The 26055-nt window shown below is 38.1% G+C and overlaps 2 long non-coding RNA genes across 3 annotated transcripts in view; one reads left to right on the top strand and one right to left on the bottom strand.

Moving 5' to 3' along the window:
* Positions 1 to 389: 389 nt before the first annotated feature.
* On the bottom strand, positions 390 to 21128 carry LOC148107264 (uncharacterized). Its single transcript, XR_015722724.1, has 3 exons — positions 20761 to 21128; positions 2752 to 2952; positions 390 to 834 (listed from the first exon to the last, which is right to left on the bottom strand). It is a non-coding gene; the product is annotated as an uncharacterized LOC148107264 (long non-coding RNA).
* Positions 21129 to 22464: 1336 nt separating this feature from the next.
* The window catches only part of LOC123776153 (uncharacterized), a 43678-nt gene continuing 40087 nt past the window's right edge, over positions 22465 to 26055 (top strand). For both annotated transcript variants that reach the window (XR_015722682.1, XR_015722683.1), the window contains exons 1-2: positions 22465 to 22575; positions 24739 to 24911. This is a non-coding gene — a long non-coding RNA (uncharacterized LOC123776153). The remainder of the gene's footprint in view (positions 22576 to 24738; positions 24912 to 26055) is intronic.

Raw genomic sequence — 26055 nt, 5'->3', positions numbered from 1 at the left:
GAAGATAACGACAACCTTCCCACAAGCACGTTTTCACGTACACACCAAGCAGCGCACTGTCCCTGCCCCAACTACCTCTTACCCAGCTCTCCCTCCCACGCCCGTAGGGTCGTGTCCCCTTGCTGGGGAGCACACGTGCCAGGACCGCAGCGGTGCCGGAAACCGTGGAGAGTACCGAACCCCGCGGACACGACGCCCTTTCCTATACCTAAGCCCCTCTGACAAAGCTTAATGCCTACAGGAGGCACCGGAAGAGACACAGCAGTACCCAGTAATAAAATAGCGTCATTATAGCAATATACGTTCACAAAAGCTCACGAACGTGGTCCCCCTCTCCCCAAATCCCTTATTACACTGCACTCACCCTTGTCTCTGTGATGTACTATGAAACATCCACAGCAGGACAGGAAGTGGGACGAACGAGGCGGGCGCGCCATGTGATGCAGCGTGGGCAACCGACTATTCACGCTCCGACCGGAAGGAGGCGGAGCCACAGCTGCTCCCTGATGCAGGTGCGAGTGGGGAGCTGAAGATGCAGAGCCTGGTGCTTTCTCTGCCCTGAATGGATTTCAGGCAACTAGAGACCACCTCTGTGGCCCCAGACGCACCAGAGTAATTCGAACCGGCTGAGCCTAAAGTGTTGACTCCTTCTTGCCTTGTCTTTCCCGGGGGAATTCCAAGGCGGCTCTGGCACAACTGCCTTCCTGGTTGGATTTACACTCTATTATTAAAGAAAGTCTTTCGTATTGATTTGTTTTTTCAAAAGACTTCCCTACTTCATTCATCTGTTCTGCCTCATCATTCCTTTTTGATAGGCATTGAGCATTCTCGCATCTGCAAGGATGAAAATACGGTAGCTATTTATGAGACCGCCATGAAACTGGAAAGGTTGAAAATCAGTTTTTGATACAGATTTCCATAAATAGTTTTATTATTATATTCCTAATCTCTAACTGCTGAATGCTAGATGAATCTCTTACTTTGTTTTCTTGAAATAGAACATAATTTAAACTATTTTCGTTTTTTTTGGTTTTTGGGGTTTTTTTGTTTTTGTTTTTTGTGTTTTTTTTGTAGCTGGTCTGTGATGTCTTTTAGCTTGAACGAAGTTTTGTTTAGAGAAAACATTTCTTCCTTTATATAGTCACACAGATTATAGTTTTAAGGGTGGGGGAGGGGCATAGGAAGAGGGAGACAGAGAATCTCAAGCGGACTCCACGCTGAGCACAGACCTGTCACGGAGCTTGATCTCACAAGCTTCAAGTCATGACCTGAGCCCAGATTAAGAGTAGGACGCTTAACTGACCGAGCCACACAGATGCCCCTCTTAGTAGATCTTATTAGGAGTGTATCAAATCTATTAGTCTATAATTTATAGAGAAATCAACTTTTGGCTGTTTAATACTTTTATTGACTAAGATTTTTAAATTTTTATTTCTGCTCTTTATGTTTTTCTTCCATTTTCTTAGAATTAATTTGATATTATCTAACTCCTTTAGAATAATCATTTTTAGCCTTTCATTTTTTGTATATATACATTTAATGTAACACCTTCTGTCTAAACAATTTTGCCTGCCTCTGCAGGCAATACTAGATTTTTAAAAAATTGTAATTCAGTTCAAAATATTGTCTGTGGATTATTTAGTAATATATAGCTTTACTGTATAATGCTTGATCTGTGGATTATTTAGTAATATATAGCTTTATTTTCAAATATAAGGACATATTCTAGTCATCTTTTATGACTGAATTCCAGTTTCACTACATTGGGGTCAAAGGACTTTCTGAATTATCTAGTACTTTAACATTTGTTGAGATTTTCTTTTTACTCCAGCCTATATAAAATTTTTTACAATACACTTTGATAAATGTTCATGTGAATGTCAAGAGAATCTGTGCATTCATCTATTTTGTTCTGCAGCACTTCATATATATCAATTAGGTAAATATCTTAATAACTTCTACAGATCTTCTATGTGCTTATTGAATTTTTTTCCTGCTTGGACTTAGTTATGAGAAATGTGTGTTAAAATCTTCTTCATTGTGGATTTTTGCACTCCACCTTTTACTTTTGCCACTTTGTTCTGTATATATTTGGAACTTATATTGTTGGATGCACACAATTTTAGAATTATTAAATCTTCTTGGTAGATTGACCTTTTTCATTATGAAATGTTTTTCTTCTATTTATTTATTTTTTTGCTCTCTCTTTATTTCTAGTGATACTTCTTGCCTTAAAATATTCCCTATTTGACATTGGCATAACTACATAAGACTTCTTTTGGATACTGCTGAAATAACATGTTTTTCCATTCTTTAGTTTTTTTAGCACTTTTACTCTTTTCTGTATTTATTTCTAGGAGTATTTTCCTTCTTCTTGAAGACTTCCTTTTAGTATCTACTACTAGTGAATTCTCTTCACTATAATTTTGTGGACATGTCTTTATTTCACCTTTACTTTGAAGGATATTTTTAGTAGGCATAGAATTATATATTTTAAATTATTTTGTTTAAAGTGATAATTGCCATTTTTTAAAAAACATTCTATTAAGAATTCCACTATCAGTCTTATTTTTAGTCTTTTGGGTTGCAGTTAAGAAATACACCCTTCCTATAACACTAACTTGACTACTAAGATAAGGAAAAACTGAAAAGCGGGAAAAGTTCATAGTGGGGAAAAAAAAAAAAACAAACAACTATGAGGGGAAGAAACACCACAGAAAATAATTTATTAGAAAATTAAGTGACACTTACTTTTGACCAAAGTTTGCAGACTGGCTGGAATTTGATTATTAGCGGTCAGATGAAAAGAAGTAATGCTCCACTCTTTGTCAGAATACCTTCCAGAATGTCCTTTAGTAGAAACTGGATGGTACATGAAACTAATTGCCACAAATGAGGTTATAGTTTTAGTAAAATCCAGCATGGATGTAAATTTTGACTCGTACTCCAAACCTAAAATGAAAGCAGAACTATGTTAACAGTCATATTTGATGAAAGTAATTAATTCACTTATTCATTGATCAATATCATATACCAATGAGGTGACAAAAGTTAATTTTCTTTCATTATAATTCACTTGATATATTTTGTTAAAGATATTTATAATATCAGTCAATAAAAATAAATACCGACTTTCAGGGAAGATGCAATGCAGACGTGGGTATTACATAGGAACATAAACCCTATGAGAGTGTGAACTTTGTGTATCTTGTTCTCTGTGGTATCTTTTGCACTGAGATTAAGGTTTATTTCATAGTGCTCAAAAATATGTGTTGAGGGTGCAGGAATGGGTTACACAGGTGATGGGGATTAAGACATGCACTGGGGATAAGCACCAGGTGTTGTATATAAGTGTTGTCTCACTAAATTGTACACCTGAAACTAATATTACACCGTATGTTAACTGGAATTTCAATAAAAATTTAAAAAATATATATGTGTTGAACAAATGGATCAGTTTTTCTCTAAAAGTTGACTTAAAAACATCTTAAGGGTGATGATAATAAGCAGTATAATCTAGTTGGAGAGGCATCTAACAGAAGTCTGTAAACATCAATCTCTTATTCACTCTACACACATAGTCCAGATAGTATTTACAAATGAGCCAAATCTTGAATGTCCACTGAGATTGGCTCTGTCACTATTTTTAGGGGATACTGAAGTTAACACGTAGTGTGATCTGAGATGTCTTCAGGCCTAGTTTGCTCTAAAAATTATTAACACCTTTCAATGGTATAAACCACCTCTTGAAACTTTGACCTCTTCATCGTTTGCAGCACTTCTGGCGAGGCTACCAAGCTCTGTATATATTCAGTATGTTTTGATGGTAACAACAGTTTGAAAAGAAAAATATGGAAAATAACTACATATATTTGGGTGAGAAAGATAACTCCAAGTTTAGACATATGAGACAGGCCTACGTTTCTCACCAATAGCATTTCATGATTGTCTACAGTTCCTGCCTGGCTTGAAGTTCCTTAATGTAAAATACTTACTTGGTTAGACAGTAGTGAGGCTCTTGCCTCCAGACTTATTTAGCAACTACCATAACTTTTACTCTCTTAGCATCATATTAGATTCGATGAGTGGTATAAAAAGTGCATAATGCAGTCTGTTTTTATGACGATCACAATTTTGTTTTCTGCAAGGAAAAAATAGAGATATCTGCATTTGCTTGAACATGTATTAGAAATTCTGAAACTTCATATTAGAAGTCTGAAACTTCATAGTGGGATTATATATTTGAGGTCTAAATATTGACTTAACTTTCCTAAAGATATCCATGGTTGGCAAAGCTGGGAAGTTGTGTTATGTAAAACCTTCCTGGTCTACTACTTTTGGGTTAAATTGAGAGTGTTATCACCCATCCTTGGAAAGAGAAAAGTTTCCTCCCCCCCCCCAGAAAAAACAGATTACTTTAACCTTTACAAATGTAAAATAATGCCACCTAAAGGAGCTTCACTGATACAAAACAGAGTTTAGCATGCAGAATCTACTTTCATGTTAAAAACAGAGCAAAGAAACTATAGTCTGTGTCCTTCAGCACTACTTCCGTGGAATAATGGAAAGATCACAGGTTTTTGAATGAGATAAATCTGCATTTGAGTCATGTTTGTGAATTAGCACAGGTTTCTTAGTTTCTCACCTACAAAATGGCCTTAATAATGTCGCCACAGAGCATTCTTGTGAAGATTAAATAAGAGAATGCATGTGAAAGCTCTCAGCAATTAGATTTTTAGTAAAAATGAAGTCTAGTCTTCTGTTGTTCTTATAGTTGTTTCCACAGAGTTTAACAGAAATTGTCTTTCATTTCATACATTAGCTTTGTCTTTCTATTGGGTTAACATATAATTGAGGAAATGGCCAAGAGTTACGTGGGAAAAAATCACTAACCATCAGGGAAATGCAAATCAAAACCACAATGAGATATTACTTCACATCTGTTAGAATGGCTGTCATCAAAAAGAAAAGAGGTAACAAGTGTTGGTGAGGATGTGGAGGAAAGGGAAGCCCCCCATACACTGTTGGCAGGAATGTAAATCGGTTCAAACACTATGGGAAACAGTTTAGAGTTTCCTCAAAAAACTAGAAATAGAACTACCATATGATCCAGCAATTCCACTTCTGGCATGCAGCCAAAGGAAATGAAATCTCTATCTTAAAGAGATATTTGCCCTCCTGTGTTCATAGCATCCTTATTTACAATAACCAAGATATAGAAACAGCCTAAAGCAATGAGAGATGAATGGATAGAAAAATAGCAAATATACATATATATATATATATTTATTTATTTATTTATTTATATATTCCATATATATATATTCCATGTAAATAGATGAATGGATAGAAAAATAGCAAATATTCCATATATATGGAATATATATATACATATATTATATATATATTATAATATATATATATATTCCATATAAATTGATCAATGTGGAATATTATGCAAACATAAAAAGGAAAGAAATCTTGCCATGTATGACAACCTATATGGACTTTGAGGACATTATGCTAAGTAAAATAAATCAGACAGGGAAAAACAAATACTCATATGTGCAATCTGAAAAAGCCAAATTCAGAATCAGAGAATAGAATGGCGGTTGCCACAGGATGGGAAATGGGAGGAGTTGGTCAAGGAGTACAGACTTCTAGTTATAAGATTAATAAATTCTGGGCATCTAATGATGATTACAGTTAGCAATACTGTGTTATACACTTCAAAGTTGCTAAGAGAGTAGATCTTAAGTGTTCTCACCAAAAAAACAAAATGGTAATTATGTGAGATAATGGAGGTGTTAACTAACTTTATTATAGTAGTCATTTCACAAAATATGTGTTCAAACAATCACCTTGTACATCTTAACCTTATACAATGTTATATGTCAATTATATCTCAGTACAGTTGGAAAAAATATCCTTGAGGACAATAATAAGGTCTTAGTCTTCTCCTTAGTACCAGTTTTCAGTCAGTTATAACACTGTGGTCTGGAAATACTACTTACCAGTTTGAGAAATAGACTGGTTCTCTCATTGTTTCATTTATGCCTATCTGCCTATCATCTATCTATCCATCCATCCATCCCAGATCTTCTATACCTGATATGGATACAAGTGAACTTCAATATTTCTGTATTTATTGTTAAATTTGGTATTTTATTCCTTAAATACTTGAACAAAATTATAGTAAGTGCTATATAAATAGTAGATGCCACTACTATAGCTCACTCAGTAAATACTTCATTTTACAATAATTCATTCAAAAAATTATAGGAGAAAAGATATAAATTTCTTCTGAAAACATGGTTAAAATCAAAATTCAAGTTCTAAGCTGATAAAATTCTTAGTAGTAACAATAAAGCTGACAATACTTACTCAACCAGAAAAGTAGTTGACTTATCCCAATCTTACTCAAAGATTTCTGTTAGGTGACTCTAAATATCTCTTCTCATATACAAAAATGCGTACCTCATTTAACTGAGATAAAGATGCTTTCAATTTCCATTTATAAAATAATGGCCCCAAAGACTTTAAGACAAATAGTTAACACCAGTATGATTTATGGTGGGGATTTCAACAAAACTCCATCACAGATAAAGGTCAAAGTGATAAACTTATGTTCCTAATGACAGAGAGTTCCAGAAACAGAGGTAAATCCAAGGTCTGTATACATAATCATGGAATGATAATGTGCCAGAGAACACCCGCATTATAACTCTGGCAGAAACCCTGCATCCTAAATGGCTAAGCAGGGAGCAGAGAATGAAAAGACGTTGATCACAACATAGTTACCAACACTCCCTTCACTGCCCCGCCCCCACCAAAAAAAAAGGAGTAATCCAGATTTATCAGGCAGTCATGGACATTTTTTTTAAAGGAAGTTTTTTTTTTGTTTTTTGTTTTTAATTTATTTATATTGCATTTTCTTTTAATTTCTGGAAGGATGAATGCACTTACAATAAGTTTTAGCAAACGTATATGATATTTGTAATGAAATGGAAATAAGTAATCTTGACAGAATTGAGAAGTTAAGATTTTTAATAAATCAAAACTTCTAAGTTAGAAATAATACGTCTTGTTTCTGTGATAACATAACCTCTACTTATTCTCATTTTCTTTTCTGTCTTCTTTGTGTAGACCACTCATTATACACATTGGCATTGCCCAGGTGTGTCTTCTTCCCTTGACTACTTGTTTTTCCCATTCTGTGGATTTAACACTTTAGCCATATGTGTGTGTGTGTGTGTGTGTGTGTGTGTGTGTGTGTGTATACATACAGATATAGAATATATCAGAATCCAGTGTCTCTGTAAGGTATCATTCACAATGTTGGATATAATCCCGTATTATTAGCTATACAAAGAAACCTTAAAATGTAACTAATACTCAGAATAAAAGGCAATCAATGAACAACTCTATAAATATACTAAAACCCACTAAATTATAGACTTTAAATGATAAATTCTATCATATGAGTAATTTCTCAAACTATTTCAGCAATAACAAGCAATCACTGGGGTTTCTGAGATGATCCATATGTAATTAGCAGACAAGATTTTAAAAGCATTTATAATAACTAGGCTCAGTATGTAAATTAAAATACACACATAATGATTAAACACATAAATCTTAGCAGATAAACTGAAATGTTCATTGAAGAACCAAATGGAAATTCTAGAAAAAAGTATAGATACATAGATCTTATGTGTATGTATACTCCATGTACTTATATCTACATTTATAACTATCTATAGTAAAGTTTTCAACCATAATCATTCTCTACTTGAGACTTCCGTAATAGATACAAGGGTCCAATGGCCATCTTCACTTTCTCTCATATGCACCTTGAAGTCAACACATTTAAAACTGAGCTTAACATCTTGTCTAAAACTCCACCTTCTATATACCTCCACAGAAACAACAGATTCCACCCATCCCATCCAATATGGAAACTGAGATTTACCTTTGATCTCACATTTTTCTTCCCCACTCACATCTAAACAATCACCCAGTGCACACAGATCTTACTTTCTTAGTTTCCCTTTTCTTTCTTCTGCATCACTACTAGATCTATCATGGGTAATTGGGGGGAAATCTCCTTTGTTCTCTTCTCCCTCTGGTCTTATTTCTTTAAATCCATTCTCTAAACAAAGCATAGTTACAAACTGAAATATAACTATACTACGGTTATGATCAGGTATTTTCAATGACTCTACATATCCTTTGAATTAACTCCAATCTTCCTATATTATGTGCAAAAGAGAAGATACTTCCACATCCCCTTCTTCAACTGGAAGAAAAAGATGGGAAAGGGAAATTTTAACTTTAAATCAACTAGGAATCTTGACTATTTTATGGGACTGGGCATTTTAATAATTGACTGAAGGAACTGACTAGAAAAATCATGAGGGAAACTCCATCTGAGTTTCAGCTGGAGAAAAGAGAAATGATTAGCTTCATCAAATGAATATAAAGAATAATAAGAGGAGGATCAGGGTCATGTATACTTTCATTCCAAGGAGGATGGATTTGATACACTAGTTATATGTGCAATTTTTTATACTCGATACAAGCTCTGTACTTCATGTTCATTAAAAAAAAGAGAAAGAAAAGCTTTATCCTTAGTTTAGAATGCCCTATCTCCTCCTTCTGCCTTACTTGAATAATTACTCTTCATTCTTTAAAACACAACTGGTGATTTTACTTAGCAATTCCTGATTATTCAAATCTTAGTTTGTATTCTGCATCCTTGTTCCCGTCATACCCCTTGATCTACACATGCCATCATCCTTACGGTATTGGATTTTGACCATGTGTTTTGGTTCTGACTATTCCATGAATTCTTTAAAGTCAGAGAATATGGCCCATTCATCTTTGTGTTTTCAAAACTGCAAACTGGACCTGAAATATTAGGTTATCGATAAATAAATGAAATGATGTTGCAGAGAAGGAGAGACAAACGGAACTATCAACAACAATAGAGAAGTAGGTATGATTATTTTTGAGAGGGGATGAAGAACTCCATCTGGGGAAGTTCATACTGGAATGGCAAAAGATAGTTTTTAAAAATAGAGCTTCCTACAGACCTAATAAGCACTAGTTGAAGTTAAAACAGCACAAAAAGTTAGTTAGCACAATATCATTGGGATGCTTTGAAATTGCACTCTCTTTAGATACAGGAATCTGAACTGGAAAGTCTGGGAGTTACAAAAAATAGAAGGTATGGTCCCTTCACTCCTTAACATCTCTGTAACCATGCACCACCTTTGGGGAATAATCATCTTCTGAGAAGATCCATCTGATGACGGAGATACAGAGAATACAAGTGATTCTCTCAATTGCTTAATAATGAAACTAAGACAAAACAAAAAACCTATCTTCTCTAAGGAAAATAACCCAATGCTTTATGTGAGAGAAAATAGAACTAAGGAATTATTTAGCTATAGAAAACGCAAGTATGATGATTATTTCAGTTCCTCTCAGAAGAAAGGAATGTCTTATGATACCACATACAGAAAACCCAAAAGACTACCAAAAATCTATTGGACTAATAAAGGAATTCAGTAAGATCACAGGATATAAAAATCAATATACAAAAATCCATTACATTTCTATACACAATAAAGCAGCAGAAAGAGAGATTGAGAAAATAATCCCATTTACAACTGCACCAAAAATAATAAAATATCTAGGACTAGGGACCCCCAGGTGACTCAGTCAGTTAAGCGTCTGTCTTTGGCTCAGGTCATGATCCCAGGGTCCTGAGATGGAGGCCCATATCGGGCTTCTTGCTCAGTGAGGAGCCTGCTTCTCCCTCTACCTCTGCTCCTCCCCCTTGTTTGTGCGCTCTCTCTGGCAAATAAATAAGTAAATCTTTAAAAAAATATATCTAGGAATAAACTTAACCAAAGTGATGAAAGTCTATACTCTGAAAACTAGAAAACATTGATAAAAGATATCAAAGACAACACAAATGGAAAGATATTCCATGCTCATGAATTGGAAGGACAAATATTGTTTAAATGTCCATACTACCCAAAGAAATCTACACATTAAGTGCAAACCCTATCAAAATACCAACAGCATTTTTTACAGAAGTAGAACAAACCAACCTAAAATTTGTATGGAACCACAAAAGACCCTGAATAGCCAAAGCAATCATGAAAAAGAAAAACAAAGAGGAAGTATCACAATCCCAGATTTCAAGTTATACTACAAAATTGTAGTAGTCAAAACAGTATGGTATCAGCATAAAAATAAACACATAGATCAATGGAACAGAATAGAGAGCTCAGAAATAAACCTGTAATTATATGGTCAATTAATCTTTGACAAAGGAGGCAAGAATATGCAAAGGGGAAAAGAGAGTCTCTTCAACAAATGATGTTGGGAAATCTCTATGCAAAAGAATGAAACTGGACCACTTTTTTACTTGGTACACAAAAATAAACTCAAAATGGGTTAAAGACCTAAATGTGAAACCTGAAACATAAAAATTCTAGAAGAAAGCACAAGCAGTGATTTCTCTAACACTGGCCATACAAACATTTTCTAGATATTTCTCCTAAGGCAAGGGAAATAAAAGCAAAAATAAACTATTGGAACTACATCAAAATGAAAAGCAAAGGAAATGACCAACAAAACTAAAAGACAACCTAATGACTGGGAGAAGATATTTACAAATGACATAATCAACAAAGGGCTAGTATCCAAGATATATAAAGAAATGATACAACTCAACACCAAAAAAACAAATAATCCAATTAAAAATTGGCAGAAGACATGGGAAGTTACTCAAAAAATTAAAAATAGAACTACCATATGATGTAGTAATACAAAAACACCAATTCGGCTAGATATATGTACCCCTATGTTTATTGCAGCATTATTTACAATAGCCAAATATCGTCAAGTGTCCAACACTAGATGAATAGATAAAGAAGTGGGATATATATATACAACGTAATATTACTCAGCCATAGAAAAGAATGAAATCTAGCCATTTGCAACATGAATGGATCTAGAGAGTAAAATGCTCAGTGCAATAAGTCAGAGAAAGACAAATACCATATGATTTCACTCATATGTGGAATTTAAGAAACAAAACAAAGGAAAAAAGTAACTAACCAAAAACAGACTCTTAACTACAGGGAACAAACTGATGGTTATCAGAAGGGAGTTGGGTGGGGGGATGGGTGAAATAGGTGACAAGGATTAAGAGTACATTTATCACAATGAGCACTGAGTAATGTATGGAATTGCTGAATCACTATATTGTACACCTGAAACTAATATAACACTGTATGTTAACTATATTGAACTAAAATAGAATAAAATAAAAAGTCACTTTCATATTAAAAGAAAGGGGATTTCTTAACATGGGTTTTAACTTTTTTTTTACTTTATTTTTATTTTTTTAAAAGATTTTATTTATTTGAGAGAGAGTGAGAGAGAAAGAGAGAACATGAGCAGCGGGAGTGGGAGAGGGTGAAGCAGACTCCCTGATGAGCAGAGAGACTGATGCAGGGCTGGATCCTGGGACTCCAGGATCATGACCTGAGCTTAAAGCAGATGCTTAACCAACTGAGCCACCCAGGTGCCCCTTAATTATTTCTTTTGAAAAAACTCTACAAAAAAACCTATTACCTTTTCGCCTAATATAAAAAAGTGAAAAATTACCATGTAAATAAAATTAGGTGCGTATGCTTCTATTTTCTTTTGAAAATATATCCCAGGCTAGAAAATGTTGCTTTAATAATGTTATGACTATCTATCATCTATCTATCATTTTTGTGTATATATGCACACACATTATATATCAAGGATTATCCCTTTTTTAAAAATTTTTCTTATGCTACCCTTTAGTTACTTATTTTGAACATTAAGATACTAAATTTTGAAGAACTTCTTTTAATGAAAGTTTTCAAGTTTATTAATTTAGTTTTTCTAATAAAAATGAAGAAAACAAGGCATTTTACAGAACTATAATCACTGTTATATAGCCAATGGAAGGGAAAGGGGATAAAAAAAATATCTTATGGAATTAACAATGGTTAATTAGTATTTCATGTTAAAGTAAAGGCATTCAGTTTAAAATAATATTAAATGGCTCAAGCAGCATAAAAATGCTACCAAGTTTGAGTAACAAAATCTAACAGATTGATTAGACTTGGTTTGGGTCTTCAGAGTTCAACTCTAGAGGCCTTGTCTCTGCCACCTTACTTTTACAATGACATTTTCAGTGCACAGTGATTACTCATTGGGTTTTCCTTTCCCTCTGAATGGTTTATGGCAACAGGAGTCATTGGCCATGAAATTGCAGGAGGTCTCCGAATAAATACTATCACTGACTGAAGGGAAACAGCTGCACACATTTGTACAGATTTCTATAACACCTAATGTAAAACAAGGCATCACACTGGACCTGGTGAGGTGTTTCTTCTCCCCCTTTTCCTCCTCCTTCTTCTTCCCCTCCTCCTCCTTCTTCTAATGGAAATATCCTGATTTAGGTGGGCAAAGGCTGGATATGTTTTCTTAAGTGAAAAGCAATGGAGACATCGTGGAACTGCTGCAAAGATTAAAACCCATTCATATACACACCCATTTCCTATTCCTTAAAGTAAAACAAAAAAAAGCTATAAATTAACTTACTGAAGAAAACCACAGGCAAGTATATGTATATGCAGATACATATATGCACATATATCTGCATATTTAATTTACCTATTTGAAATCTTTTCCCCCATTTAAATTCAAACAAGTCCCTTAATGAGTCTTCATCTGTCCCTTCATTTGTTCATTTGTCATGAGTCCAGAGAAATGAAAGACTCCATTTTATGAATGAAGATAAAATGTTCCTTGAATGGTGAATCTTTCTTAATAAAAGGAGAATTCAGGTTAAAGCAAGGGGGATAATCAGTTCTTGAGGGCCTTGGGTTATTTTTTCTAAAGTTTTAATTCATTTATATCTTCACTAAAAAGAAAAATGTAAATTATTCTCTGGGTTTCCATTTAGCACACAAGTGAGTTCTAAGATATTATTTGAGGGAATTAAGACAGCCGAAATTATCCTGATATAAGAGAAAATCAATAGTACTCAGTAATGTGTAATTGCATTTTATTTTAGTGAATGTTAGAATAACGACATATACGTGTTAAACCACAAGCATCTTACGGGCTTTAAAATATGTGGTTAGGGGATTTTCCAGCTGCCACATATCCTGCCAGATGCTTCGGGTTTTTGGTCTATTCCACAGATTCGGAATGAAGAAACTTGCTCTGCAGAAGTGCCAGGGCCTGCATTCAGATGCTTTCCTCCAGCCACAGAGCTGCCTGCAGTTCCCGCCCTCAGGATCTCTGCCCATCAACAACCTTGCCTCGAGTTTCAATGTGCTGATCATAATAACAAAGACAAGGAGAGCTACTTTCAGTTACAGGAATTTAGAGCTGAAGATCTCTAATTTTTTTTTTTTGGCGTTGTTATTCAGATGAAATTGTATAACATGGTAATGAAACTTACAAGGTTAAAAATTAAAGGCCAAAATAACATTTAAATAGGATGCAAAATACACAGCATAATCATAAAGCAGTAGACTAGTTTCCAAAAGTCACTACAGAAAACTAATCTCATGGGGCGCCTGGGTGGCACAGCGGTTAAGCTTCTGCCTTCGGCTCAGGGCGTGATCCCGGCGATCTGGGATCGAGCCCCACATCAGGCTCTTCTGGTATGAGCCTGCTTCTTCCTCTCCCACTCCCCCTGCTTGTGTTCCCTCTCTCACTGGCTGTCTCTATCTCTGTCAAATAAATAAAAAAAATCTTAAAAAAAAAAAGAAAAAACTAATCTCATAAACTTATAATGAGTACTATGTATATAAAGATATGTGTGCATAATAAAAGCTTAGATATCTTTGACGCAAACATTTGTAATATAAATAACCTTTTCAGCAAACGTGTGCACAGGGATATTTTGAAACTCACAACACTTGTCAAGGGGAAATTAATTTCCACTTGAAATAAGGTAATGTGAATGTCAAAAATGCCCTTTGGAAATTTAATCACAAAACAAAAGATCATGCCTAAGGAGTAAATTTACATGCAAAAAAATAATCTATCACATGGCCTAAATGTTGCTTTATTGCAACCCAGTTTAGTAAGTAATCTAGCTGTGTGATCTTGGGTGAGTCATTTAGTTTCAGTGTGCGCATATAAATAACTGACTTGTGAGGGTACAGTGAGGCATGTATTCAACAATCATAAAAATAACAAAGCAAGTCCATGATACCTTATTTTAAAAATTGTAAGATATCTTTATATCCCTACATCTATATGTATAGACAGGAGTTATTTACATAACTAATGATGGCTATACTTTCCTATTTCCATGTTAAACACAAGTATACATGTACTTATAAAAAATTTAATTTTTAGATTTGATTATATTTTATAATATTATGAAATATTCTTCATATCAAAGGAAGAAAAGTCCTATAGGATCTTCTCTTCCAAGAGTAATAACAAGAGGCAGATTTGTTCAAAATTTTAAAATGACAGTTGAAAAATGTTGAAAAGCTATCAGAGAATTTTTACCGTAAACAAAACAAATTAAAATGCATGGCTAGAACTTTGGGATGTTTTTGTAAAACCTTATAAACTTTTATGTTTGGAAATCAAACTGGCAACATCGAATGATTGCTTCTTTTTTAGCCTTCCAGAAATCCAGGGTTTGGATGACTAAGAGACACAGTAAGAATATGTTTGCACATGTACGTATTTACCTTTAGACACAGACCAAGCAAACAAATATGAAAAGCCGAATGAAATAGCCATTTGTCAAATTTGTTATACTGTGAAATAGGAGATAGTCTCATTATAAGAGCAGAAGATTTTTACTTTATTTCAATTTCCCAAACTATTCTTTGTAGAACTCATCGTAGCAGCATTCTTGTGGCAAGCGAAATGAGCATGTTGTTCATATCGGTAGAGGGGGAATCACAAAAGAATTCTGGACTTACTCCAGTTTCAGAGACCACAGAGAGAAAATTAAAATTAAACTTTAAAGGTGAAACACTCAAGACTAAAGTAATAAAACATACGATTTTAAAAATTGAAATAGGGGCGCCTGGGTGGCACAGCGGTTAAGCGTCTGCCTGCGGCTCAGGGCGTGATCCCTGAGTTCTGGGATCGAGCCCCACATCAGGCTCCTCCGCTATGAGCCTGCTTCTTCCTCTCCCACTCCCCCTGCTTGTGTTCCCTCTCTCGCTGACTGTCTCTATCTCTTTCAAATAAATAAATAAAATCTTAAAAAAAATAAAAATAAAAAAATAAAATAAAAATTGAAATAATTCTGAATTTTATAGGCATATGAATATCACTGACTTGAATCTAGTTTCATGGTGTGATGAATAAAGCAGCACTGTCAATGAGATTAAGTCAAGCTGCCCCTAAAAATAACACTGATTGAGCAGTTATTTAATGATTCATCTTTTAGTTTCGTCTTCTTAAAAAATTTGTTATTAACAAGCTAAGTGCTCATTAATAATAAATAAATGAATAATAATGAATGAATAAATGAAGGAATGTATAGCTCAAATATAATCTTCTCTAAAAATCTTGGTGACTCTTTCCTAAGAGATTTCCAGAATCATGCACTTCTTGATTTATTCACACTTTCAGTATGGCTTTTCTAACTTTGCTTTAGTATTATGATCATGTGTTTTATTTCTCTGTGACTTTCTGGTGTGCAAAGAGCACATTTTCTGGGTGGCTCAGTCGGTTAAGTATCTGCCTTCAGTTCAGGTCATGAATTTGAGGTCCTGGGATCAAGCCCCACGTCAGGCTTCCTGCTCAGCGGGGAGCATGCTTCTTTTCCTCTGTTTCTCCACCCTGCTGCTCATGCTTGCTCTCTCTCAAATAAATAACAAATTATTTAAAAAAATAATTTCTAAGGTGCCTGGGTGGCTCAGTCTGTTGAGTGTCTGACTCTAGATTTCAGCTCCGGTCATGATCTCAGGATCCTGGGATCCAGTCCCACATAGGGCTCCCAGCTGAGCAGAGAGTCAGCTTGAGATTCTTTCTCTCACTCTGCCTCAGCCCCTCTTCCCCACTCACATGTGTGCTCACTCTCTCTCTCTCTAAAATTATTTCTCCTAAAATATTTATAGCAATGGTTTATGTTTATTATTATGTCTCAGAATATTTTCTTCTTAGAATCACCTTCTAGTACTATCTCAGGTTGCTCATTACCCCAGTCATCTTTATCAATTCCTATTTTATTTCCTGCATTGCTTATATGACTATCTAAAATAGTCTTGGTTATTTATGTATTTACTTGCTAATTGGTTGTTGCCCTCTCCCCACCTGACAAAAAAGCTCTGTGGGAACATGGATTGTTATTCGCTGTTTCTACACCCACATCTAGAACAGAGCCTCATATGTACTAAATGCCCTGCCAAAATTTATTCAATGAATGACTGAACCTATGGCCATGGAATTATGGAGAAAGGATGGGCTGATACTCAGTGGGGGGCACAAGAAGACTTACTGGGGAGTTTCAATTGTCCAAGCCCCTTCTACAGCTCTGGGAGAGCTGCTAGCAATGGGTTCACACAATCAGATTTTGTGTGTGTGTGAAATTCACAAAATAAGATATTTTAACCATGGTAAAAGTACTATCTTTTTTTAACTCTGACCTTTTCTACTCTACCCTCCTCATGTCAGGTGATGTTGAAAAAGGCATATTTGAGGGCGCCTGGGTAGCGCAGTCGTTAAAGCGTCTGCCTTCGGCTCAGGACGTGATCCCGGCGTACCGGGATCAAGTCCCACATCAGGCTCCTCCGCTATGAGCCTGCTTCTTCCTCTCCCACTCCCCCTGCTGTGTTCCCTCTCTCGCTGGCTGTCTCTGTCACATAAATAAATAAAATCTTAAAAAAAAAAAAGTCTAAAAAGAAAAAGGCATATTTGAAATCTGGCTTGAAAAGTTAAGTTGGGATACATTTAGTTTGGTTTTTAAAGGATGATACTATATAGTTCGCAAAATAAAAAAACATAAATGCAGAATTACATACAGACAGGGATATTTACTTAGAATGAGAAAAGAAATAATAAATTACAAATTTTAAAAAACTAATACCTTAAACATCACAAAGTCCAGAGAAATAACGTATTTTTATGCTATTTATTTCTGACGTACTTCTGTAACACTTCTTTTCTGATATTTTTGGCTGGGTACTCTTTGACCTCCTCTTCAAATTCCAGTGCTTTGGTGATATAATTTTCTTTCTTTCTTCTTTCTTTCTTTCTTTCTTTCTTTCTTTCTTTCTTTCTCTCTTTCTTTCTTTCTTTCTTTCTTTCATCCTTCCTTCCCTCCTTCCTTCCTTCCCTCCTTCCCTCCTCCCTCCCTCCTTCCCTTCCCTTCCCTTTTTCCTTCCTTTCCCTTTCCCTTGCCCCTTCCCCTTCCCTTTCCTTCCTTCTTTCCTTCCTCCTTCCCTCCCTCCCTCCCTTCCTTCTAGACTCCAGCCCAGCTAGAGCACAACACGAGCCTTGAACTCATGACCCTGAGATCAAGATCTGAGCTGAGATCAAAAATCAGACACTTAACCAACTAAGCCACCTTGGTGCCTCAGTATAATTTTCTATACACATAATAAAAAGAAAATTCTACTTTTCCACTAGCATGGTTGATTTTTTAAAACATTGGTTGTTTAAAAAAATATTTTTAGCATTATAACTTGTTAATGCAATATCATATAACTTTAAGGATTGTTTTCAAATTTGGGAAAAATCTCAAGTTTCCTTCACACAAGTTGTTACTTTCATACTCACTGACTTCACAGGTTTGTACCCTACAAACACAGGAATTCTGATAAATTCTATTTTGTGTAATTGCCACTAAAAAATAGTGTGCTTATCTTTGCATATACCCAAAAAGAAAGAACTTCTATTACTTGAGAACCAAATTCTCTAATTGCATGTTATTCATTGAACATTAGAAGAATTTTCAGTTATGTACATTTCAAAATTTATTTCTCCTCCATTCTTCATATGCTTCTGGTACTGAGTCACTCGGGGTACATTCACATTTCTATGAAATCTTTGGCCCTGCTGCTCTGTCACGCCATTAGATGAGTCAGTATTTGGGGTTGCCTAGGTGACCTACTAATAACTTGACTATATACCTACACAGCTATACGGACGTAGTTGATATATATACAAGATGGCCTAAGGGAAAGAGGAGATGGACAAGACAGGAATTCTCACATGAATTGTTTAGTAAAGAAGTCAGTAAAAGATTTAGGAAATAAATGGGCAGAGAGGAAGAATTATAACAGGTAAAGGCAAATATCATGGAAGAAAGGCAAGGAAAAATTTCATGTCTATAAATATGTTTAAACAATGTTTATACAGTACTAAACCACTAATCATTATGAACTGATATTTTAAAGAATTAAAAATTAAGATAATATAAAATACTGGATTTTAGAATGGAAAGTTTTCATATAAAATTGGAACGAATATACTTGTATTACTTTCCTAAGGCTGTTGTAACAGATTACTGCAAACTGAGTGGGTTAGCCAACAGAAATTGTCTCATATTTCTGGAGGCTAGAAGTCAAGATAAAGATGTTGGCAGGTTTGGTTCCTTCTGAATGTCATGAGGGAAAGAATTGATCCAGGCCTTTCTTTTTGGCTTATAGACAGTTGTTTTCTCCCTAGGTCTTAATTTTTTCTTCTTCCTACGCATGTTTGTCTCTAGGTCTGAATTTTCCCTTTTTAAAAGGACATCATCGTACTGGATTAGGGCAGCCCTAACGATCTCATTTTAACTTGATTGCCTCTGTAAAGACCCCATCTGCAAATAAGGCTATATTCTGAGACATCAGGGGTTAGGACGAGAACATATCTTTTGGAGAGGACACAATTCAACCTGTAACACATTAAATTTAAAATTATATTTAGTGTTACTAAGTAATGAGTGAAACAATATGATGGTAAGCAAATGTCATGATTAAAAAATTGAGCTACCCTATGACCCAGCCATTGCACTACTGGGTCTTTACCCCAAGATACAGACATAGTGAAGAGAAGGGCCATATGCACCCCAATGTTCATAGCAGCATTATCCACAATAGCTAAATCACGGAAGGAACAAAGATGCCCTTCAAGAGATGACTTGATTAAGAAGCTGTGGTCCATATATACAATGGAATATTACTCAGCTATCAGAAAGAACGAGTTCTCAACATTTGCTGCAACATGGACGGCACTGGAGGAGATAATGCTAAGTGAAAGAAGTCAAGCAGAGAAAGACAATTATCATATGATTTCTCTTATCTATGGAACATTAAGAACTAGGAAGATGGGTAGGGGAAGAAAGGGATAAAGAAAGGGGGGTAATCAGAAGGGGGAGTGAAGCATGGGAGACTATGGACTCAGAGAAACAAACTGAGGGCTACAGAGGGGAGGGGGGTGGGGGAATGGGATAGACTGGTGATGGGTAGTAAGGAGGGCACATATTGCATGGTGCACTGGGTGTTATACTCAACTAATGAATCATCGAACCTCGCATCAGAAACCAGGGATGTACTGTATGGTGACTAATATAATGTAATAAAAAAAATTAAAAAAATAAAAATAAAAAAATAAAGTCCTGTAGAAGGAAGCACTCTGTCAAAACAATCAGCCTTTGAAAATTATAGGAACATTATAGCTAGAAAACTGACAGCTATGAAGTTTCTAAGTGAACTTCTAAACTCTAAACCACTTTCCCTTGGTTCCGTGAAAGAAAACATTTTATTTCAAAAATTTACTTGACGCTTATTCTGTTGTTGTTGTTGTTGCTGTTGATGACCGCTCTTCAGTTCACCTGAAAAAGTATATTTCTCATTTTGATAAACCTAGCACATTAGGCATCGGCACCCACTGCCACCACTGCCTTCAAAGCTTCCACTTCAAGCTGCAGTCTCCTTACCAGCCTGCAAGTCTCTATTTCTTCATTCAGCCTAAACTAATTGTGCCCACAACTCTGTCTCTCATTTTCTGCTTCCCTCCTGGAATTCAGCTACCTCATCCTCAGCTTCCTGGAAGCTAATCAGAAATAAAGTGGGAAAGAGAACTATAGTAAAAACGAGGGTCCTCTTGGAGATGATCACAGAGTAACTCAGGAATCATTGCCTGGGTGCTCTTGCTACTACTGTAAAATCTACTTCACAAACAACAACAAAACCAAATATGCACGCACACAAAAGAAAGGAAGTCACGGGATCCAGAGAGCCCAGGATCTAAGACCAGGAAAGGCTATAGTAACCCACAGGACTGTGGGCCTGAAAGCAGCTAACCCAGACTGGAGCAGTCAAGACTGAAGGAGCAGTACTCTCAAGATGAAATGATAAAGTTCCTGCTGTGCGTGAAGGTCCAGAGAAGAAATTTACACAGCTGGGAAGTATGGAGATAGAGGAGGAGGTAGAAAAATAAGCATTTTAAAAGAAAAAGAAGCATTTGAGCAAAAGAGCAATTAATGACATCAAGAAAAACAAAACTTTATGCAAGAAATTGTAGCAAACTCTGCAGCTACAGATACTATTTACAAGGTCATAATAATATAAATGTGAACACGGATCTAACAAAATCATATTACTGAACTGGGAGGCTCCCAGGTCCTATATATATAGGCTTTCCATGAAAAAGTCATTCCAACCCCTCAGGAACGCTGGTCCCATTAAAACCACGGGAAAGCACGTGTGTCTCGGCACATACCAGTTTGCTTCTCTTAAAGGCGGTTTCCGATGCTCGTGCAGGTGGAGCAGCGAGAAGGGACGCTATTCACGTGCTCAGTAACCTCAGCAAGCGGCCCTACTGGTTCCACTTGGAGTAGCTGAAGAGTCCGAAGGCAGTTCACCTCGAGGCTGGCTGGTGGAAGCGATCTTATGCTGGAAGAGAGCACATCCCGCATGTGGAGTGTGTGTCACAGACCCTACTTCATGTTACTCAGTGGGACCCCGAGGGTGAAGCTGATATCTTGATATTTGGTCGGCCTTATTACCAGAAAGATGTAGCCAAGATGATCATGAATTTAGCCGACTATCACCACCAACTCTGGGCACAAAGCTCAGAGGAGGTCCCTGCCCAGGACGCATCCACGTTTCTGCAAAATCTGATCAAGGTGAAATTAATTCAAAGAGTGAATTTTACTGTATATAAAGTAAAAAGAAATACATTTAAAATAGAATATATTAAAGATGATTCCACTTATATAAGTTTTAAAACAGGTAAATCTATTTTTTAGTGGATGAATAAAAAGTATAAAGCAAAGAAGTTTACACGAGAAGTTAGGGGGAGAATTAGGGGTGATAAAAACAAAGGGACTTCCAGAGTTCTTGCGATGCCCTACTTGTCTTTGGTAGTGGCTATTGGATGTTTGCTGTATATTTATTATACTTTACATATATGTTTTGTGCATTTTATGCTGCATGTTGTATTTTATAGGAAAGTTGTAAAATAATTTTTAAAATAAAACCATGGGGAACCCAATTGAATCAATTCTTTTCCAAGTATCATGCTATGTAAAATTTTGCTTCTCTGATTTATATTGTCTCATTATACAATTAGAACACTATAATTTATTTAGCTTCCTTTCTTGCTTTCGATTCTGGGATGCTCAAAGATGTTTATTCTGAAATTGAAGTTTTATTTACTGATCTGTTGTTTCTCACAATATTATGTTTCTTATGTATGATGAGTGTGCTGGTGTGTCATATATTTTATTAAGCTTTTTTGTACTTTATTTGGGTGTGTATTTATACCTACTATATCTTCTAACAGACATCTAACAGCATTCTTTTTTTAAGACATCCATTTTTTTAGAGCAGTTTCAGGTTTACAACAAAATTGAGAGGAAGGCACAGAGATTTTCCCATATATCCCCTGCGTGAGTGCACACACACACACACACACACACACACTCCTCCATTGCCTCCCCATTACTGACCACTCACCAGAATGGTACATTGTTACCAAGGATGAGTGGACATTGACATCATCATAAGCACCCAAAGTCCACAGTTTACCTTAAAGTTCACTCTTGGAGTACATTCCATGGTTTTGGACAAATATATAATGATCCAGCCATCCTTATAATAGCATACAGGGTATTCTCACTGCCCTAAAAATCCTGTGTCCTCTGTTAATCTTTCCTCCACCTCCACCCCTGGCAAGCGTTATTTTTTTTTCCCTGGGTCTCCTTAATACAGTTGGAAAAAGTAGACTCTCCAGGGCTGCCAATCACAGTGCCTTAGTAACAAACAAGGAAGCAGCACAGCTGCCTGCAGGCCTCCCTAGCACCAAGAGCACATGCACACGGTTGCAAGCTAACTGGCTGCAGGTGCACTCTCCCCAACGGCTTCCGGGCAGGAGCTAATAAGGCGCATGCTCAGGCACAGACTTCCCCGCCCCCCGCCTGGCGCCTGGCTCTGGAGTCCACTTTGGCGTGGGGAATGGCCTCCGGTCCTGCAGCGCCGAGCCGGGCTCCTGAGCCCCAAGTAAATCTCCAGGGAGAGACTCGGTCAGCCCAAGGTAGGGAGGCATGGCCAGCCACATCAACTCACTGTTTGAATTTTTAATCTTGCTGTTTGAACACTTTTAAGGTTTCCTTCTTGTCCCTGATATTCTCCTGCTGAATGTATCAAACCTAAGCGGTAAAGTTTGAATCTTGGGAAACATGGTGGAAATGCTTCTGTGTGGGTCGTTTTTTCCCTCTTACCCTGTATAAATCTTTTTATTGTCTCCATAGTTTTGCTCTTTCCAGAATGTCATAGTTGGAATCATACAGTTTGTAGCCTTTCCAGACTGGTTTATTCCACTTAGTAATAGCATTTAAGGTTCCTCCATGTTTTTTCATTGTTTGATAGCTCATTTCTTTCTCTTTTTTAAAGTTTTTATTTAAATTTCAGTTAACGTAGTGTAATATTAGTTTCAGGTGTAGAATTTAGTGATTCAACACTTATTCAACACCTGGTGCTCATCACATGTCCTCCTTAATCCCCATCACCTATTTTATTTTTAAGGGAAATTCGATTCTTTGTTAGAACTCTTTAGATCAGTGTTTGCAAACATTTACCTGGGGACAGGGACTGAGAACTACCCACACCATTCTTTCCCCAGCTTCTGCCTGAAGAAGCGGGACTTAGATGAATAGAGTAGCAGCAAGGTCTTCCACTTTATCATTGCCTGGCTCCTGCTCCCGGGCCTGAAGTGCTTTTATGACCTGGTAACCGGGTCCTGGGTAGCGTTGGTGGACCTCTGGGTCGCTGCCTCCAGGGCTGCTGCAGGGTAGCTCCAGGTGGCCGCCTCGCGGGCTGTGCCGCGGGGGAGCTCCGGGTAGCCTCCTGGCGGGCTGCGCAGGGGGGGAGCTCGGGGTAGCCGCCTCGCCGGCTGTGCCGCGGGGGAGCTCCAGGTAGCTTCCTGGCAGGCAGGCTGCGCGGGGGTGGGGGGGTGGGGGGGAGCTCCGGGTCGCCGCCTCCCGGGCAGCGCTGAAGGGAGCCTCACAGGCAGCACCGGGGGGGAACTCTGGGTCACCGCCTCGCGGGCTTCGCTGGGGGGAGCTTAGGGTCGCCGCCTTGCGGGCAGCGCCGGGGCAGGGGGAGCTCCGGGTAGCCTCCTGGCGGGTTGCGCCTGGGGGAGCTCCCGGTAGCCTCCTGGCGGGCTGTGGTGGGGGGGGGGGAAGGGGGAGAGCTCCGGGTGGCCGCCTCATGGGCTGCGCCAGCGGTAAGCTTCAGGTAGTCTCCTGGTGGGCAGCGCGGGTGGGGGGGGTAGCCCCGGGTGGCCACCTCTCGGGCAGCGCTGAGGGGAGCCTCATAGGCAGCACCGGGGGGAACTCCGGGTCGCCTCTTCGCGGGCTTCGCTGGGGGGAGCTTTGGGTCGCCGCCTCGAGGGCAGCGCCGGGGCGGGGGGAGCTCCGGATAGCCTCCTGGCAGGCTGCGCGGGGGGAGGGGGGAGAGCTCCGGGTGGCCGCCTCGTGGGCAGCGCGGGTGGGGGGGGGGTAGCCCCGGGTGGCCGCCTCTCAGGCAGCGCTGGGGGGAGCTCCGGGTGGCCGCCTCACGGGCAGCGCTGAGGGGAGCCTCGTAGGCAGCACCGGGGGGGAACTCCGGGTCGCAGCCTCGCGGGCTTCGCTGGGGGGAGCTCTGGGTGGACGCCTTGCGGGCAGCGCGGGGGGGGGGGGGGTTGGGGGTGGGGGGGGTGGGGGGGGTGGGGATCCTCGAGGGTAGCGCCGGGGGAGCTCTGGGTCGCAGCCTGGCGGGCAGCGCCGGGGCGGGGGAGCTCCAGGTGGCCTCCTGGCGGGCAGTGCAGGGTGGGAGGGTGTAGCTCCCGGTAGCTTCCTGGCAGGCAGGCGGGGGGTAGCTCCCAGTGGCTGCCTTGCTGGCAGTGCGGGGGGGGGGGGGGGGGGGGGCTCCGGGTGGCTGCCTCACAGGCAGCCTTCAGGGGACCGCGGGGTCGCAGCCTCGCGGGCAGCCTCAGGGGACCGCTGGGTGGATGCGTCCTGGGCAGGGACCTCCTCTGAGCTTTGTGCCCTGAGTTGGTGGTGATAGTCGGCTAAATTCATGATCATCTTGGCTACATCTTTCTGGTAATAAGGCCGACCAAATATCAAGATATCAGCTTCACCCTCGGGGTCCCACTGAGTAACATGAAGTAGGGTCTGTGATACACGCTCCACATGCGGGATGTGCTCTCTTCCAGCATAAGATCGCTTCCACCAGCCAGCCTCGAGGTGAACTGCCTTCGGACTCTTCAGCTACTCCAAGTGGAACCAGTAGGGCCGCTTGCTGAGGTTACTGAGCACGTGAATAGCGTCCCTTCTCGCTGCTCCACCTGCACGAGCATCGGAAACCGCCTTTAAGAGAAGCAAACTGGTATGTGCCGAGACACACGTGCTTTCCCGTGGTTTTAATGGGACCAGCGTTCCTGAGGGGTTGGAATGACTTTTTCATGGAAAGCCTATATATATAGGACCTGGGAGCCTCCCAGTTCAGTAATATGATTTTGTTAGATCCGTGTTCACATTTATATTATTATGACCTTGTAAATAGTATCTGTAGCTGCAGAGTTTGCTACAATTTCTTGCATAAAGTTTTGTTTTTCTTGATGTCATTAATTGCTCTTTTGCTCAAATGCAAACGACCCCTTTTGAATCATGAGATGTCCTCTCTGGTAATGTTCCTCATTCTGAAGTCTATTTTGTCTAATATAATGTAGCTACTCCAACTTTCTTTTGTTTAATGTTTGAATAGTATGTATTTTACTTTTTTAATTATTTTTTAGATTTTATTTTACTTTTAGTCTTTTTTTTTTAAGTAGACAGCATATTGTTGGGTCTTCCTTTTATTTCTAATTTATAATCCCAGTCTCTTGGTTTCTTTAGATCATTTATATTGAATCCAATTTCTGATATGGTTAGATTAAAATTACCATTTTGCTAATTGCATTCTATTTATTCTATCTAATCAGTTCTTTTTCTGCCCCCTTTTGTGTTAGTTTTTATGAATCCATTTTAACTTCATCATTTCCCTATTATTTATATCTTTTTAAAATATTTTAAATTGTTGTTCTAGGATTAAAAACATTTAATCGAAGTCTAACTTCAAATAATATCACTACCTGATGTGTCGTAAAAGAGATTTACACCAGTATATCCCCAATTCCTCACTCTCATCCTTTGGGTGATTTTTTTTTTTGTCATAAATTCTACTTTTACTTATGCCATCAACAAAACATATTGCTACTATACATATTTCTTTTATTCCTCTCCCACTGCTTTTCATTTCTTTGGTGGATCCATGTGTCGGTCTGGTATCACACTACTTCTGCCTGAAAACATTAAATATTATTCATAGTGCAAGTCTACTTGGCAGTGAATTCCCTCGGTTTTGTTCTTATGAGAAAGTATAGATTTCTCCTTCATTCTTCTTCCTGCTTTATTGAGGTATGAACGACAATAATTATATGTATTTAAGTTGTACAGTGAATTTTTTGAGGTTATACAAGTAATGATGCCTT

This window comes from Ursus americanus, chromosome 33 (genome assembly GCF_024610735.1).
Source record: "Ursus americanus isolate L20-20 chromosome 33, mUrsAme1.1.p, whole genome shotgun sequence".
Taxonomy (NCBI): domain Eukaryota; kingdom Metazoa; phylum Chordata; class Mammalia; order Carnivora; family Ursidae; genus Ursus; species Ursus americanus.
Note: the sequence above shows the minus strand (reverse complement) of the source record. Positions and strands in the feature narration are given on the sequence as shown.